General features: G+C 39.6%; 1 protein-coding gene across 8 annotated transcripts in view; it reads right to left on the bottom strand.

The window, feature by feature from the left end:
• Nucleotides 1-3,955: 3,955 nt before the first annotated feature.
• LOC148849535 (U-box domain-containing protein 44-like) overlaps nucleotides 3,956-18,396 on the bottom strand; it is a 33,007-nt gene continuing 18,566 nt past the window's right edge. For all 8 annotated transcript variants that reach the window (XR_016101311.1, XR_016101309.1, XR_016101310.1 and 5 more), the window contains one exon: nucleotides 3,956-4,545. The gene's annotated coding sequence lies outside the window, so the exon portion shown is untranslated. The remainder of the gene's footprint in view (nucleotides 4,546-18,396) is intronic.

Genomic DNA, 18,396 nt, shown 5'->3' with positions numbered 1-18,396 from the left:
TAAAAAAAAAATTATAGTGGCATTATTAAAAAATAATTTTATAATATAAAATATTTTAAATTAAGAAATATGGAAAACTTCCCACTTTTCCCATATTAAAAAAGTTATATTAAAAATATAAAAATTAATATATATCTATGGTCAAGTTGTTCAAATTTAGTCTATTTACAAATGAGAAAAACAGGATTAATCCAAGCTGGTCAGATTGGGTATATATCTAATCGATTTGATTTGGTTTAAACTTAGCTTACAAAACCATAACCCGCAACTAAACCAAAAATCAGTTTTATATTCAAATATTCAATGATACCGAAACCAACCAAGTCATTTGAGAAACTCACCAAATTGGGTCGAGTTGAGCGTTGGTTTAATAGGTTTGGTCAGTTTTTATTATTTCAAAAATAAGCCTACTCCCCACATGTGGCTAGATAACAAGTTAACAATTTTTATTGGCAACCTTGTATAGCTTTCTCAACTAGGAAATATGATTAGCTGATGTAAGCATGACATGTAATTATATGGTGTGTCTCACACCAATATATGTCCAATTACAATGTCTTTATTTGATGATGACCATATGATCAAAAGTAGATAGTGAAATTACCTGTAAACAAGTACACATGAATCATACAATCAACGCGTATCTATCATGAATAGAACCTCTTTTGTATTGTATGGTTTAAAAAAAAAAAACGCCATTCTCAAAGAAAAAATATTGGTATGGTTCTTGAACCATTCCATATTAGCATGAACGGAACCCTTTACAAATAATGTGATGAACTTTAAATACCCAAATTACCTTCTAGATGATTTCACTCTTGTATTCTTCATTTCTTTTATTTTTGTTTAAGAAAAAGAAAAAAAGAGATTTCATTCAACTTAGAACTGCATTGAGCTGCATACATCTATCCCTCCCCTCCCTAGACCCTGCATTGGTAGAATATAGAATAAGAGCTCTGTGATGGTTCCAAGTGAAACAACCCAGCCCTACAATGCTGGTACTAGCACAAAAACCCCACATCAACCCAGCCATACCAATTGCATAACCACTCTATGAAGCTTCTCTACAAGTTTTGATAGAACCTTAGCAAGAACCAAGGTTGCGTTTATAGTAGTACCGACAGGTTCTCTCTTTAATGTCCCAACAAAAGCTTAAGCTATTTCAATGGCCACCCATCCTAAAGCTTCAAATTCAATGGTGTTGGCACCAAGGGAAGATGTGACAATTACGTCTTCATGTAGGCCCAAGTTTGCTGTCTTTTGGAGGTACCAAAGTGAAGCTTCAATGGAGGTAGACAATCTTCAACACTTCCCTTCTGCACATCCATGGATCTACCTACTCTAATGCCAATTGATATGAACCCTTTCTTTTCACAGGGAAGGGAAGAAGGATTACTCAAACTGTAGTGCAGAGCACTGCTAAAGAGAGTCAAAACCTATTCAAGAAGATTTCGAATGGAGATGACTATAAAAAAAATATTCAATGTATTTCTTTTAGAATATATATATATATATATATATAAAATATTCAGTCTCAAGGTAGAAGACAATGAACAATGTCTTCTTTTTAAGGGTAGTTTTGACATTTTCAACAGATAACTGGTGGTCGATTAACAGCAAGAACCAACTTGATACTTTTTGAAAATTTAGGTACTGCAGTGACATGTTTAAAAGTTCCGGTACTAATCTGACACTACCCCCAAAGTTGAGGATACTAAAGTGAAATTATCCTTATTGTTAACCATCAAAAAGTATAAATAACCAATAATCATTGTAGTGGTTAAGTCTGAATTGCATTATTGGATCTTCAAAGATTGGATGGGCTAACAAGTTGGGCCCATTAAACTCAAAGGCTCGTAACATCCTATAATTGGGCTCAAATCTTGACTGCCTAACTTGTACAAGAGTGTCACTTGTCTCCCACCAAGGAATAAGAATGGCTAGTATAGCTTTAGCTTCCACTCTGGAGATAAATTCCAGAATCCAGATCTTCCATGAACCACATTGCTTATGAACAAGTCTGCTACCCAAGTGTAGTCACCTTCTGGTCAAACTGATTGGACATTTGGCTATCCCCCTAGGACGCATTGGAATCCAAGGCTCAATCCAAATACACTGATTGTGATTGGCCATCCCCATTCGGCAATTCCCCAATTCGCCATGAACACCCAGCCTTTAACCAATCCCGCCCCCACAATAAACCATGCCACCCCCACAACGATTTGGATCCCATATTACTTGACCAAAAGTCCTTATTAGTGTATAAATCCCATACCATCCATTGACTTCAAGGAGCAGAGCGCAACCCAATTTGAAAAAATTATGCTCCTTGTTCAAGAAACAAAAATTGAAAAAAAAAAAATCATTTTTAAGTGTAATTCAGATTACTTGGGCTCAACACTATTTTTGGGGTTGACAATTGTATCTTAATTTTGTAGTATCAAAGTTGCCGTTTCCAATAAAAAAAGAAGCTCAATTGATGATTTTGTATATGAGAATGTTGTTTCATGATACCTAAATTCCAAAAGAAACATACAAGCAAAATAAAATAATAATGATGGGTCATCCTGAAAGAGCAAAAGAATAAGCTACTTGAATAAACAAAAGATTAACTCCCACCATAACCGTTTCATATTAACTAAAACTTACCTGTCCGGTGTTCCCCATCAAATGGACCATGGTCGGGAAAAATAGAAGTATCTCTTTCAGGAGCCCAGATATGCTGAAAACAAAAAGTTGTGAGAGTACAGCATCCAATCGTAAATTGGGACATCTCCCATAATGCCCGTGCTTTTACAATTTGCAGAGTTTTTGCTTTCAGGAGATTCCATATACTCTTCCAGAACCAAAATACTTCGGGACAAAGATTTAAACAAAGAGGAAAAGATACAAAGCAATTAGAACCACTACACGTGACCATTTCAACAACTTGCATTTGGTTTATCTTCCATGAAACTTTCATCCATTGCATTGTGAGTGGTAAGAGTGCAAAAAGCAATGTATCAATTTAAAATGCAAATTTGGTCAATAAGCATGAAAGCAAACTTGGTTCAGTTTTGCATTGATAAATTTTGTATTGTGTTTGGTTGTGATAGATACAAACACAAATTCTAAGACTGGAATCTACCTATTTTTACATTAACCAACTTTTTCTTTTTGGTAATTGGTGCCATGCACCATTGATAACTTCCCCTTGACACCCCCCCCCCCTCTTTTGTCCCAACCATCAACGCTGGAACAAACCAGCTAACACACCAATGAGCCAGCCCTCGGTTTTTTAACATTAACCAACTTAGAATGCAAAGTTTTCTTCCATTTTCTGGAGACAAACTTTGCTCCCATTTTGAAAGCAAAAACGTCCAAAAAACCCTTTACTTTTATTCTTAGTACGAACACATTCTTACCACACAACTTCAAAACCGAACCAGAGTACAAATTCACCTCGGTTCTGCATTTGCACTCTTACCAAACACAGACTTGACGTATATTGGTGTATGGAAAACTTGCCAACTCCATTGGAGACTGTAGAGCTTTCATCTACCTGAAGGAAGAAACATATACAAAGAGAATAGCACAATAAAGAAAGTGGAAAGCAAAACAATAGTACATTGAAAACAAAAAGTTGCACACACTCTGGAAGCACGGGCATCCAGCCACACGTTGGGAACATCTCCCTATGAAGCACATAGTTGCTTGCAGGAAATCCGGGCCCCAACTTGAAAGCCACTAAAAAAGTTCACAATATCAAGGAAGCTCACCAAAAAGGCCAATCTGCTGTAGCAAGAACATGACAAAGAAATGTCATGATTGCTTACAGAAATTATCTTAAAACCATGGTTACAAAAGGAATCAAATATTGAGCCATCTATTAACAAGCCATTGATAAATTGCAGAACTCTAAAATATCAAGGAAAGACCTTTTAGACTTGCAGCATGTCAAGAGCATCACATCTGATCAGTATTTTTTTATGGTAAAAAATAAATTTCATTAAAAATAAAAAGAAAATACAAGAGGAAGGTGACAAGACATCACCCAAGAGAAAGAAAACAGAATAGCAATGATACTTGGTTGCTGTATGCAGCAAGTAGAAAGGGATAAGAGAGTGGAGAGAAGATATATGAGAGGAGAAGTATGAGAAAAAAAAAATGAAGAGCATAATGTGATTCTCACCAGTCAGCTGCAATTATATATATTTTCTGTTCTCCAACCATCTTATGACAAATTTACAGTCTCCTTCCACAATCAAACAGATCATTCAGAAACTGAACTGATAACAAAGCTAATATGGAGATATACCAGCAGAGTAGAATTGCCTTGGGAAATATAAGGCACCCACAGCAATAGCCAAAATTTGTTGGCCTCAAAGCATCAACTCAATCAGATAATTTCAGCCATCTAAGCACATTCTTCTGCTCAGCACTGCCTAACACCTACCTCACGGGTTCACATTCCACTTACAAATATGAGAAGAATGTTTTCTACACCTTTATCATTGCATTTAAGTCTGTATAGGTCAGAATTTCTGCTCATGAGCACCTCATCATCTGCTTAAAAAAAAGGAAAAAAAGTTCAAATAGCTTAGGTTATCCAGAAAAGTTTGACAAACTCAGTTAACTATACAAAGAAGTGACCACTGTAACATTCATAATTGTAATCATTCATGGAGAGTGGGAGACGAGAGAGAGAGAAAGAGAAGGAAAGAGAGATACAATTGAGAGAAAAAGAAAACTATCTCTGGCTGTCGCCGGTTCACTATTTATATTAACTTAATAAAAAGAATAGAAATTACAAGTATGGCCCTGGCGGCACACCCTAGAAACAAACTAATAAGAAAAAAGGAAAAATAACTAAGTAACAATATCTTAAGAGGACAACCTACCAACAACAACTATAAAGTACCAATTAAATAAGCCTTACAACACTCCCCCTCAAGTTGGGCTGAATATGTCTATCATGCCCAGCTTGTCACATAACTCATTATGACGCGAGTATGGAAGCCCTTTTGTGAGGACATCAGCAAGTTGTTCCTTGGAGTTGACATAAGGGATGCAAATTTCTCTTTTTTCCAATTTTTCCCTTATGAAGTGTTTGTCCACCTCAATGTGCTTGGTCCTCTCATGTAGGACAGGGTTGCTGGCGATGTTTATTGCTGCCTTGTTGTCACAGTAAAGAGACATAGGATTATGAACAACAACTCCAAGCTCCCCTAGAAGATTCTTTAGCCAAAGGACTTCAGCCACCCCATGTGCCATAGCTCTATATTCAGCTTCAGCGCTTGACCTTGCTACCACAGTTTGTTTTTTGCTTTTCCAGGCCACTAGGTTTCCTCCCACAAATGTGCAATACCCGCTCGTGAATTTTCTGTCATCCACAGCACCTGCCCAATCAATGTCTGGACAGGTCATGGACAAATAAATCAGCTTTCCCACTAACCTTTGGAACTGTTTCACATCTTTCAGAGGATCACATCACAGTCACCCAACTTGTGGTCAACATCCATGGTAGTATCTGCTGGCCTTGCACCTAATTTGCCTGTGTCTTGTAATAGATCAAGGGTGTATTTCTTTTGAGAGATAAAGATACCCTTTTCTGAGCAGGCAACTTCAATCCCAAGGAAATACTTCAGGGGACCTAGATCTTTCACTTCAAATTTAGATGCAAGGAATTGTTTCAATTTTTGTATTTCTGAACTCCAACTTCTTATAATGATGATATCATCCACATACACTATCAATACAGCAACCTATTCCTGACATCTCTTCACAAAGAGTGTATGATCAGACTGACATTGTTTGAAGCCCATCTGCTGAACTGCCATGTGAAACTTACTGAACCAAGCTCTGGGAGATTGTTTTAAGCCATAAAGAAACTTTCGCAGCTTGCACACCTTATTTTCACTTCCCTTGGCACGGAATCCAGGGGATTGAACCGTGTATACTTCCTCCTCTAAGTCACCATTCAGAAAAGCATTCTTTATGTCTAGTTGATGCAATTCCCAGTCAAGATTAGCAGCTAATGACAGGAGAACCCTAATTGAGTTCATCTTAGCTACTGGAGCAAAAGTCTCATCATAGTCAACCCCATACACTTGTGTGTACCCTTTGGCTACTAATCTTGCTTTGTACCTTTCAACTGTTCCGTCTGCCTTGTGTTTAACCGTAAAAACCCATTTACACCCCACGGGGTTTTTCCCCTCCGGAAGATCCACCAATTCCCAAGTTTGATTTTTGTGAAGAGCATTAATCTCCTCCTTCATGGCATATGTCCATTCGGGGCATTTTAAGGCTTCTACAACGTTTCTGGGAACAAAGATGCAATCAACTACAGATAGGAAGGCTCGGTATGAGGGGGAAATGTGATCATAGGAGACAAAATGAGTAATGGGGTGTTTGGTAGTGCATGACCTGACTCCCTTTTGTTGAGCAATAGGAATGTCAAGGTCATCCACAGTAGGAGTAGGGGTACCAGTAGGTGCAACAGGGATTGGACTTACCTCCTGGGAGTCTAACGGTGTCGGTTGCTCAATGTTTGGCTTCTCCACACCTCTCTCACATTGCTGATCTCTACGGCGTGTACGTTGGAAGACACGAAAGGGAGCAAGGTTCAGAATAGAAGGAAGAGATACTTGGCGGACCTGAACCTGTTTCTCCTCTTCCACACTACTACTCTCCCCTTGAGAAGAAGCAGGGAAGAATGGCTCAGACTCAAAAAATGACACATCCATAGACACAAAAAACTTATGACTAACGGGATCAAAGCACCGATACGCTTTTTGAGAAGAGGGATACCCCAGAAAGATACAAGGAATGGACTGAGGATCTAACTTACCTCGAGATGGAGACAAATCATGGACAAAGGCACGACAACCAAAGACTCTCATGGGAATGGAAAATAAAGGGGATTGAGGGTATAATAACTGATGAGGGGCCATGTAGTTCAGCACTTTGGGGGGCATGCGATTGATAACATAAGCAACTGCAAGTATAGCATCCACCCAAAACTTTTTTGGAACATTCATGTGTAACATCATCCCGCGAGCTACCTCAAGAAGGTGTCTGTTTTTTCTTTCTGCAACACTATTTTGTTGTGGTGTTATGGCACATGAGCTCCTATGAATAGATCTGTAGGAGACAAAGAACTCATTGAGCTCACCATGGAAGTATTATTTTGCATTGTCGGATTGGAAGATCTGTATTTCAACATGGAACTGCGTACCTACCATCCTCTGGAAGTCTTTCACAATCTTTGGAACTTCGTCTCTACTACGCATAGGAAATAGCCATGTATAGCGAGAATAATCATCGATCAATGTGATAAAGTACTTATATCCGCCCTCAGAGATTACATTAGTAGGCCCCCATACATCAGAATACACAACATGAAAATGAACACTTGATCTTTTATTACTTGAGTGAAAAGTTGTTCTACATTGTTTGCTCAACTGACACGTTTGACACTAGAACTCTGACAATGAACATGACTTAAATAAAACTGGAAACAAAGACTTTACTATTTCAAAAGAAGCATGACCTAAACGACTATGTCACAAAAAAAAGACTCTTATTTGACTGACTATGTGACTCTGAGGATTATACCGAGAGACTAGCTTTGTTGTCGAGAATGTAGAAACCATCCACTAGCCTCCTTCTACCAATCATCCTCCCAGATGTTAGGTCTAGAAAAACACATGAGCCAGAAAAAATGGTTACACTATAGTTTAAAGAGCTTGCGATACTACTAATTGAAAGCAAATTTATAGGAAGTTGAGGGAATGCAATACACAATTCAGGTTAAGGCCATGGGGAAGAGATATTGATCCTTGGCCTGCAATGGAAGAAAATGAGCCATCTACAAGTCTTACTCTATCCCTTCCTGACAAAAGGCTATAAGTCTGAAACAAGTTCGGCTTACCGACCATGTGGTTGGAAGCCCCTGAGTCAATAATCCAAGGGGAACCCGTGGGAGTGACATGGAATGCAGAAACCATATGTCGCAAAGCCCTACCATAAGACTCCAGGTGTTCTCTGAAGGAATTCATTAGTCTTCTTAGTGTCACTTTTCTTCCCCGTGGAGTTATTATTCATCACAGCCAAAGCAACTTATTGCTCCACCTCAGCTGTAATCATCACACTCCGCCTACTTTCTTCTGATTGAACAAGGGAGTATACCTCGTGAACCGACGACAACTCTTTGCTTCCTAGGATCTGAACCCTCAGAGGTTCATAGGCAGGGTTCAGTCTCAACAAGAAGGCAAACACATGTTGCTGAGAGACCAGCTTCCTATAGGCCTTAGCATCATATGGAGGTAAGGGCTGAATAATATGAAGACAAACTACGGCTCCCCTGTTTACAGGTTGATGATTCAACTTGTAACTGGTAAACCATGGCATAATGCCTTTGCTTAGAATATGTAGTTTTGGCATGTTCCCAGATCTCACTATCGATGTCTGCCCACATAAAGTTCTTCACATCAGGTTCCATGGCTGCAAGGAGCCAAGACATCACCATATTGTTTTCTTTGTCCCACCTATCATGTTTAGCTGTCTCGCCCTTAGGTTCTTTCACCCTTCCATTTATGTAACCAACTTTTCCCCTTGCCGTCACATAGAGTTTTACACTTATAGCCCACTCCAGGTAGTTCAGACCATTTAAAGGGGTAATTGGCATGGGAAACATCATGTTTTCACCTCCCATACCATCTGTGTTGTGGGTCGGTGTAACCCCCGATGAAGTTGATTCATAATTTTCCATAGAATACTACTGAAAACAGTCCAAATCCCACACAACTACACAACAATCACAAGCAAAATACCAACCCTCAAGAAATTTACTTTTGGGATGAAGAAGAAAACAAGAAACTGCTGAAATCAACTCTGTGATGGTTCAGTCGTTAAACCAGCCCGGTAATCAGTCCAACACAGCCAAGGCAGACATTGCTATCAATCCGACTACAGTGAAAACAGTCCAAATCCCACACAACTACACAACAACCACAAGCAGAATACCAACCCTCAAGAAATTTACTTCTGGGATGAGAAAGAAAACAAGAAACTACTGAAATCAACTCTATGATGGTTCAGTCATTAAACCAGCCCGGTAATCAGTCCAACATAGCCAAGGCAGACATTGCTATCAGTCCGACTACAACCCATATAGTCTAACAATCCAGCATCCAAACGAATGTATAGAACCAAGGAATAAGGCCTTTCACACCATTGGCCAAAAAAACAAAAAACAAGAACAAACCTGTCCATCACCTATACGAAGGTGCCAACCAGAAATCGACTTCACAGCATCGAACAGAGAAGAAAGGGAGTCTCTATCAACATTGCCCTTCTTCGATGGTTCAGTCATTAAACCATCCCAGTAATCAGTCCAACACAGCCAAGGCAGACGTTACTATCAATCCGACTACAGCCCATATAGTCTAACAATCCAGCATCCAAACGAATGTATAGAACCAAGGAAAAAGGCCTTCACACCATTGGCCAAAAAAACGAAAAACAAGAACACACCTGTCCATCACCTGTATGAAGGTGCCAACCAGAAATCGACTTCACAGCATCGAACAGAGAAGAAAGGGTCTCTATCAGCATCGCCCTTCTTCGACTAGGGTTTCCTTGATATTACGACCAAGGAAGAACCCACAGAAGGTGCCGCCAGTAATCTGCTAGGGTTTCTCTGTCTTCCACGTCCAAGAATTTAAATAAGGAATAAAAAGCGAAGCAAGTTCAAAACAGGAGGGACCGAAATTCTTTTACAGCCCAAAAACTTGCTCTGATACCATGTAATCATTCATGGAGAGTGGGAGACGAGAGAGAGAGAGAGAAACAGGAGGAAAGAGAGATATGATTAAGAGAAAAAGAAAACTATCTCTGGCTGCCGCCAGTTCACTATTTATATTAACTTAATAAAAAAGAATAGAAATTACAAGTATGCCCCTGGCGGTACACCCTAGAAACAAACTAATAAGAAAAAATGATAAATAACTAACTAACAGTATCTTAAGAGGACAACCTACTAACAACAACTATAAAGTAACAATTAAATAAGCCTTACAACAATAATCATAACAGATAAAACAAAATAAACTCCAAAAAAAAGTATGACTAGCTGGTGAAATATCTAAAAACAAGTTGGCAAAGGACAAAATCTATGTTTTTTTTTTTTAAATTGGTTTTTGAATGTAAAAGAGTTTTCAGTTGACTTCCCTGACCAGGAAAACATTTAAAATATGTCTTCCCATTACACAATCAAAGTTCCAAGCTAACCAGAGCCATTAAGAATGCCATCATAACTTAGAAGAAGTCCCTCTTTAGACAAATACATTTCTGCATTATACAGAATTAAAAATAACTTCAAAATGATCACCATCATCTGCAGTAAGGAGAAAATAAAAATAGATGATATCCAATCTGAACCAAAGATAAAAGCAATTTGTTATTTGCCATCATTCCCAGTCCAAGTGTGTAATTGACATTTGGGTCAAATGTTATTGGATTGGACAAGATCGGAATCCCATCCATTGATTGTCCTATATGATACTCGTCATACGCATTTTTATAACAAGTACCATATGTCACATTTGTAAGAGAATCCTATGAAGTTGCATTCCTTGACAGTTGACACACATGCTGGACAAAAATTGTATATTTGATTAATCAATGCCCTGAGCTCTCAGAAGAGAAGTCATATTCTCTCTCGTATTTGAGCCTGGCCATTGAGCATATCAATAAGAACCTGTGTTTTTTGCTAGTAAACAAAAAAAAAAGAAATTTTCATTAATATAAAAGAGATTGCATCAAAAAGGTGATGAGAAATCGCCCCATGAAAAAGGAGAGGAACAAAACGAATAACAAAGGGTACAAAAGTCTGCAACCACCTACCCACATTTTCTAACTCTAAGTAGACCAAAAATCTGCCCTGAAGGATTCTTTAGACACTTCCTTGAATTCTGATAATGTAGAGAAGATGGGCTGAATGGCCCATAGCCCACATTGTGTTTTATTTTTTTGTTTATGTTCTGTTCTGTTAATGGGCCCTTTCTTATGGGCCTGTTAGCATTAGTTTCTCTTGTTTTAATTAGCTAGCCGCCCCACCAAGGGCTTACTTGTAACTTTCTGTTAATTAGTGATTAACCATTTTAATTAAAAGGATTAGGGAAAGGAGAGAGTACAAACAACTCATCCCTTTCTCTTCCATCGTTCTCTTCCTCTTCTTCTCCTCTTGCTGTCTTCTTTGCTTCTTTATCTTTTAATCAGATTTTTTATTTTCTTTATTTGGGACTGCTTTTCTTCTTGGTATCAGAGCAGGCCCCTTTTCCTTTTTTTTCTCTTTCTCTTAATCCCATACACACTGTATATGGAGAACTGAATCAATGATTGATTGAAGATATTCAGCCCAGTTGGTAGTGGTTTCTTGGAGAAAAGAAGATACTCTATTCACCTTTCAAACAGTTTTTGGAATTTTGCCCAAAAACCCTAAACAACTAGGGATTTCTGATTGCGGGTCCCACAGGAGGCTTCACCTTGGCACTCAGTGGTTGAAGGGGCTCTTTTTGGTTCTCTTGAAGATCGATCCAAGCAGATTTTAGTTCTATGAAGCCTACAAGGAGCAGCTGCTATTTCTCTGTTTCTCTCGGGTACCGGGTAAGGTGCAGTTCTACTATTGGGGATCTGTGAAGGTTGGTACTTGTTTTTCTTTTTTGTCTTCCTTATTTGTCAACTGAAGATTGTTTTGGGATTTTTTGAGGAGGATGGATGGTTCTGGAGTTGAAAATAAGATTGGCTCATAGTCCGGATAGGTTCCGGGAGCACTTGTAGACTCTTTATTGGTTGTGACCACAATCAAGCTTGATGAGACTAACTATCTAGCATGGTCACAATCAGTAAAGACACATGTTTGTAGTAGAGGCAAGTGGGGATATATTTCCGGTAGCAAGAAAGCGTCGAAGGAAGATGGTCCGTCTCATGAAAAATGGTTGCAAGAGAATTACACTGTTATTGGGTGGTTAGTAAATTCGATGTAACCCTAAATTAGTCGGCACTACCTATGGATGAATTCTGCTAAGGAGATATGGGACAGTGTTGCTGAAACCTATTCACAAAAATTGAATGTGGCCAGAGCATACAAGTTAAGAAGTGATGTGAACAATTTGAGGCAAGGGGAGAGACCTTTAGCAGCCTATTTCTCAATGCTGAAATCCTTGTGGCAAGAGATAGATCTCATGGAAACTGTTGTCTGGGAAAGTACAAAGGAAGCAGAAACATATAGGAGATTGGTTGAAAGGAATAGTCTTTGAATTCCTGATAGGGTTGAATCCAGAATTTGACAGTACTAGGTAGACTATCCTAGCTAAAGACAATGTATCTTTGTCTCAGGCTTATGCCATGGTGAGCAGTGAGGAGAGGAGGCTGGTTCGGGTTCAAGGGGCAATTCCAATTGACCATTTGCTAAAATGAGGCTGAAACCTAAGGTGGCTGCAGGAAAGGAGGTTATATGTGAATATTGCAAGAAGCCGATACGTATCAAAGACACATGTTGGAAGCTGCATCCAAACCTTCTTCCACCTCGTTTTAAAATGAAGGTCGAAAATGGGAAGACTGGGAATGCCAATGAAGCCATAGTTCCAGATAGTGTTTTAAAAGGCACTGGAGGCGTACGACTCTAGGCGAGGCGCTCCCAAAACACCCTTAGGTGCAAGAGGCGTACGCCTGTTGCGCTTTTTTCATGAGGCGTGCTAGAGGCGTACACCTCATGCGCTTCATGCACATCTTATATAAAAAGACAAAAAAAAAGAAAGAAAAAAGAAAAAAAAAAAGGAAAAGAAAGGGAAGGGAAAGAAAAAGAAAGAGAATAAAAAATGAGAAAAGGAAAGAAAAGAAAAGGAAAGGGAAAGGAAGAAAAGATAAGGGGAAAGAAAGTGGTTTGCCCCCTGCCCCTTCAACTGGGGGGATTCACCCCCCAGACCACCACCCCACCACTCCCTCCGCTTCGACAAGACCCCCCCTTTCAACTAATGTTATGCATCTTTATTCTTCTTAATATAAACGATTTTTATTAAAAATAAAGAAAAAATGAGACCCCCTTCCTCTTCATCCTCCTCCTAACCCCCCTCCTCTCAAGGAGGATTACGCCTCCTTATGTTCGGGAGGATTACGCCTCACGCCTCTAGGTAGTGGAACACCTCGCATCACGCCTTCGTGTTTTAAAACATTGGTTCCAGATAATGACAGGAGTGCAATTGTTGAGAAAGCTGCTGGTGAGAAATTAGCTGTAATGAAGGCCGAGTATGAGAAATATGGGAGGATGATTAGCCATCTTGACAGTGCAGCCACCTCCTCCAATCCTTCAGGCAATCCAACTACTTCTACATCTGCTCATTCAGTCTTTTTTTTTTTTTTTTTTTGAGAAGCTAAGGTAAAAATTTTATTGATAAAAAAGACAAAATTACAACTCCTTTCTGGAACCCCACATCTTGTAAGAGGGCAAATTACAGACTCCAAATAGACTGAGTACAAAGCAGCTGAAAAACATTCTGAGATTTAAACTCGGGGGAGACAAACAACCAGGAAACAAGTTTAGACACAGAAGTCTGAATTAAGTCCTCCAGTCTTCTGACTTTGTTGCAGAAAATCCTATTGTTTCTTTCAGTCCATAAGGTCACCAAAACAGCCACAAGGATGGTTCTCCAGATCAGATTACCCTTCCTCTTCAGGCCAGGTAGTTTCCAGCAGCATAAAAGATCTTTGATAGAGCCAGGCATGAACCAACAGACCCCAGCCGCCTTGAGAAAGTGCTTCCAAACTCTTACCAATGTCGAGCAGTGGATGCCCAGGTGATCAGCTATTCTGGAAAGAGCCCACATAAGCCACGATTTAGATCTGAAACCTGGATCCCTCTCCTAACCAAATTAGTCCTCGACAAGCACTTATTAAGGGTCAACACCCAAACTAGAAAATTATGTTTAGATGGGCTGACAGTGTTCCACACCTGCTTACTTGGGAAATCAGAAGTGTCTGATCTACTCAGTTTTGAAAACAAGGATTTAACAGTAACAACTCCATCTCCACTGCCATTCATCCTCCAGATTAGCCAAAATAGCTTGCCTCTGTAACAGTTACAGAAGATCTAACAGTTGATCCATCTCCCAATCAAAAAGGTTTCGTCTGAAGGGGGGGCACCAAGAGATTGATTCCCCAACCACCTCAATAAGAATCAGCAACTGAGACTTCAGGGCTGCGGGCACATTGAAAAAAAGAGAAAACCGGAAAGTATTGAGAGCTAGGCCTTAAGAGAAATTTTCAAAATTTCAACCTATCTCCCCTACCAATCTTGAGAGCTAGGCCTTAAGAGAAAACCGGAAAGTATTTCATAATTCCTTTCCAAAGAGAGCACCCCCAGCTCTGAAAAGGATCCAGGGATTTCCAATTACCCCAGTCCACCCCATATTTAGATGCAATCAAGGTCCTCCACCAGGCAGTCCTCTCCACACCAAACCTCCAAAGCCATTTGCTGAGAAGAGAAGAATTAATAACCTTCAATTTCCTTATTCCCAAGCCTCCATCCTCCACAAGGAAGCAAACTTGGTCCCACTTAACAAGGTGGATTTTTCTTTCTTCCTCCAGCCTCTCCACAGAAAATTCCTCTGAAGAGACTCCAACTTCCTTGCTATTTTAGAAGGGATGGGAAAGAGAGAAGAAATAAGTGGGAAGGTTAGAAAGAGTACTTTTTAGAAGAGTAACTCCAACCCCCGAGGAAAGATACTAGCTTTCTAGGATGCTAGTTTCTTTTCCATCCGTTCTACCACTGGGTCCCAGATAGCACTCGAGGTACACTTGGCCCCATGAGGGAGCCCTAAGTACTTCCTAGGAAGATGATCCACTTGGTAGGCAAGAACCTCTGCCAACTCATGCAAACAGTCAACTTGGCCCACTAGAAATAAAACACTCTTCCCTAAGTTAACTTTGAGTCTAGATACCACTTCAAACCAGCTTAGGATCCCAAGCATATTCTCCAACTGATCGTGTGAAGCATCAATAAAACACAAACTGTCATCTGCAAACTGTAGCAAGTACACCTCCCCCCCCCCCCCCCGGGTTGATTTCAAAGCCCTCCCACCGACCATCAAAAACAACCGCCTTACTGAACTGAAACCCATAAGACATATAAAGAGCAAGAGAGAAAGAGGATCCCCTTGTCTAATACCCCCCGAGCTCTCAAAGAAGCCTGTAACTTGTCCATTGACCAAAATTGAAAACTTAGGGAAGTAACAGAAACTTTCACCCAGTTCCTCCATTTTTGCCCAAAATTCATTCTTGCAAGCACAAAATCCAGACATCTCCAATTCACATGGTCATAATCTTTCTTAATAGCCAATTTGCAAATCAGGCCTGGAGTCCCAGCTCTTCTCCTAGAGTCAATGAGCTCATTTGCAATAAGCACACTGTCCAACACTTGTCTCCCAGGAACAGAGGCACTTTGATTTTCAGATATTGAGAAGACTAATAGGTCTTAAGTCCTTTATGTTTACAGACCTGACCACTTTGGGAATGAGAGAAATAAATGTGGCATTTAGACTTCTCTACAAGGAGGCACTACTATGGAAAGTCTGGAATACATTCAGCACATCTTGCTTGATGAACTCCCAACACTTCACATAGAACAGGTTTGTCAAACCTATTAGACAGTGTATGCCCTTAGCTCCAATCAGATTAATGTACAGATACATTTATTGTAAATGAATAAAAGTACATTATTGTTTCATGTTAATATTGGTATGTTTCTGCATATTTATCCCTTAAACTGGACACTTATGAGACTCGTGTTAATTTAGAATTTTTTTTTTGATAATTAAAGGGCAGTTATTAATGTAAGACATTCTTTTTTTACCTATCAGAGCTAGAAAATTTTAATTGGAGAATTTATTTGTTCTTGTTCTCAACCATTGGATAGACTTGGGGAGTTTATCCTGCCAAGGCCGACATTGATGTGCTGCCAAAGAAGTTGGGGGGGGAGGCCAACAGCTATATTCTAGGCAGGCCATGCTCAACCCGCTACAGGCCCCATGGGCCGTGCTGGCATGCAGGCTTCAAGTAGCACGGCACGACCCTGGCCCAACATGGCACGGACCTTCATGTAGGACCTAGCATGGCCTGTTGGCCTTTGTGTCGTGCCGAACCTCTAGTTGTGATCATTATAGGTCGAGAGGTTAAGTGTAAGAGACCATTACAGGGCTGATTACCTGATGGGATTTATCTTACTTAAGTTCATTATCCTTGGGTCTTCATAGGATAGCTTAACTCAATGATCATTTAGGTGTAAATGTTGGGCCCATATTGAGCCCATGGTGATGTGCTCAAGGGTTCATTGCGTTTAAAAGTGAATTCGGCCAAGTCTTTTCACAAAGGCTAAGTCGAACCTATGTGGACTTATGTGAGGTCATTGTGGGGTTCCACACCATACAAATCAAGCCTAAGTTGGTCATGCAACATCTTGGGCCGTGAGCCTTTGAATTAAATGGGCCTTATAATTAATAAGATTAAGTAAGCTATCACAAGACAACTTGTCATGTGCTTTGGGTCAAATATGGGTTTGGAAATGGGTATGAAGCACCCATCCTCTTAAGAGGATAAGGCTTATCTCTTAATAAAATCCAAATCCAAATTAGATTTGGATAATCTCCTAATTTGATTAGGAGAATGCTCCATAAGGAGATTAAAAGAAGAAGAGGGTGAACCTAACTAAAACACCAATCTCTTGTTCTCTCTTGTTCTCTCTTATTCTCTTTTGTCTTCCAAGAAACCCAATCACGACCTAGGCTTTCAAGAACTGATTTAGATAAGTTTTCTTTGTTTTGCAAGAAAAACTCTGAAGAAAATCAGGCTCACTTACCCCATTTGATTCAAGCAAGTTGGATAACAGTTTTGCTGAAAATAGTGTTGTTGAACTGGCTTCACCTACACAGTATGCCATCTTCAATGGAGGCTGGTTTTAGGACTGATTTGGGCGTGAACTTCCACCTTAGGATCTGCATCTGTGGAATCCGTATCAAATATACATCTTCCTCTTTGTTTGGTTTCAAATCTGGTCCAATTCAGTGCAAGATCGACTCGAAAAATTCAGTTTTCACTTTCATTGAGAAACCGGTTCCCGCAAGGGGTAAAAAAAAAATTGAAATTTCGCCCAGCCATCCATACGATGGATTCTAAACCCTTCCAACAAAACCATCCAGCCTAGGAGATTTCTCAACCTCCATCTTATTAATTGCTTCTTTAATTTCCATCTCAGTGAAAGGGCCCTCAAGATAAGCTTTCTAATCATCAGAGAGCCTTTTAAAGTGGGTGTGAACAGGTAATGGTCTAATCGGATAGGAGTCTTTATACAACTTCTTATAAAAAGCAAAGACAAAGGCTTTAAGCTTTCTAATCATCAGAGAGCCTTTTAAAGTGGGTGTGAACAGGTAATGGTCTAATCGGATAGGAGTCTTTATACAACTTCTTATAAAAAGCAAAGACAAAGGCTTTAATTTCAGCAGTCGATTCACCAATTCTACCCTCACACTCTAACTGTGAAGATATATCTTAATGTACATTATTAGAGTAGTCCTTGTTGTATAATATCATAGTTCTTATTATTTTATTTGTTCTTTTTATCTTTCAGCCCTATAAGGGCATTCTTGTAACTGTACATACTTTTTATCTCTTTAATATAAGAGGCTCTCTGGGGTGGGGGGTCAACTATTCTTGACACCCCTAGATCTGAATTCAGTTCACATGGTATCAGAGCAGGTTACTCTTTGATCTTCCTTCTCTCTGATCCATCTTGCCTTCGTGATTTATTAAAAACCTACAGCTCTACCGAGTGGTCCTGAACTGTTTTGATCTATCCAGGAACCACTCTTCTATTTTCTGCGCACCCAGAGAGAGATTTTATTGGATCTCTCTCGTTTGACCTCCGTTTGCAGCAAGAATTGAAAGGAGTTGTCGCCTAGCCCTTCTCAACATATTTTGAAATTTTTACGGAGATCCATGAAGTTTTGAGAGAGACCTAGACTCTTCTTCTTGGCGGTTGTGCCCATACTTTCCTTTTCTGGATTGTGTGTTCAGCTTTTCTTTGTTTTGGATCTTAAACAATCTCCGATGAAAGTAAGGGGTTTCTATCTCAGTTTTTTTACTCTCTTGGATTGATTACAGCCTATTTCACTTGTCTTTGGATCAAGTTTTACTTCAGATTAGTTTCTTTAAACTTCAGCCAAATCCTATTTGTGTTATTTTCTTGTTGTAATGGCTTCAGACAGAGGTGATATCATCCCTGTAAAGATGAAAGGACAGAACTATGGGATGTGGAAGTTCCACTTCGACTTTTATGTTGAGGGAAAGGGTTTAGAAGGATAT

This window comes from Nelumbo lutea, chromosome 6 (genome assembly GCF_056320005.1).
Source record: "Nelumbo lutea isolate HS-2025 chromosome 6, American lotus-T2T, whole genome shotgun sequence".
Lineage (NCBI taxonomy): Eukaryota > Viridiplantae > Streptophyta > Magnoliopsida > Proteales > Nelumbonaceae > Nelumbo > Nelumbo lutea.
The sequence above is the reverse complement of the archived record's forward strand: the minus strand, read 5'-3'. Positions and strand labels throughout refer to the sequence as shown.